The 1175-nt window shown below is 51.9% G+C and overlaps 1 pseudogene; it reads right to left on the bottom strand.

The window, feature by feature from the left end:
• Nucleotides 1-317: 317 nt before the first annotated feature.
• LOC117354924 lies at nt 318-897 on the bottom strand (annotated as a pseudogene).
• Between the last annotated feature and the right edge of the window lie 278 nt (nt 898-1175).

Raw genomic sequence — 1175 nt, 5'->3', positions numbered from 1 at the left:
ATTTATTTGCTGACTAGTCTTTAAGCCCGTTACATTAACGGGTGCTAGAATAGATGTGTCTGTCTGTCTTTCTTTCTGTCTCTCTCTCTCCTTGGCCGCTTTCTGTCTGTCTGTCTGTCTTTCTTTCTATCTCTCTCTCTCCTTGGCAGTCTGTCTGTCTGCCTCTCTGGCCCCTTGTCTGTTATTCTTTCTGTCTGTGTCTCTCCGTGGCCCCTTGTCTGTCTGTTTTTCTTTCTGCCTGTCTCTCTCCCTTGCCCTCTTCAATATTCATATTTTTCAAACTATGCCACAGAAGATGGCTTGAAGTCCTGGTGTCACTACTGCAAGGATGATTTGGTCACCTTGACCTCTTTGGCGTCCGTAGCCCCCTTAATTTTTTTCTTCATAGCATTGCAGTTAAGGGTGAGCTCTGCACGACGACGCTTCAGCATCTCCAGTTGGTGGCTCATCTCCTCACCGGCATCTATCTTGCCCTCAAAATCCCGCAGCAGCGCTTCATTGCCCAGCAGACCGCACTTCTAACTTCTCATTACTGATGAGCAGACTGTCAAGGGCCTGCTTGGTCTTGGTGAGATTGTCATGCCAAAACGCCACAGCCGCCTCCACCTCAGACAGCCGTTCCTTCTTGACCTGGTTCTCGGCTTGCACGAACTACAGCTTCTCCTTCAGGTGGGCCAGGACGTGCACGGTGCTGGTGATTTTCCGACGCAGCTTCAGCAGCTCCTCGTTGCGCTCCTTGATCTGCACCTGCACCAAGGCCTCTTCCCTGCGCTGCTCACAGACCTGCATCTGCTCAAGCACCTCGACAACCGCCTGCTTGCCTCCCCGCTGGCTCAACACAGCCAGGGCCACTTGCTTCTTGCGCTCCTGGAAACCCCGCCAGTCGACGTCCACCCTAGAAACATAGAAACATAGAAATAGACGGCAGATAAGGGCCAAGGCCTATCTAGTCTGCCCACCTTAATGTCCCTCCCCTACCTTCGCCCTGTGAATAGATCCCTCCCCTACCTTCGCCCTGTGAATAGATCCCATGTGACGATCCCATTTGGCCTTAAAATCAGGCACGCTGCTGGCCTCGATCACATGCAGTGGAAGACTGTTCCAGCGATCAACCACCCTTTCTGTGAAAAAGAATTTCCTGGTGTCAGCTCATAGTTTCCCTCCCCTAATTTTCC

This window comes from Geotrypetes seraphini, chromosome 2 (assembly GCF_902459505.1).
Source record: "Geotrypetes seraphini chromosome 2, aGeoSer1.1, whole genome shotgun sequence".
NCBI classification, from domain to species: domain Eukaryota; kingdom Metazoa; phylum Chordata; class Amphibia; order Gymnophiona; family Dermophiidae; genus Geotrypetes; species Geotrypetes seraphini.
Note: the sequence above shows the minus strand (reverse complement) of the source record. Positions and strands in the feature narration are given on the sequence as shown.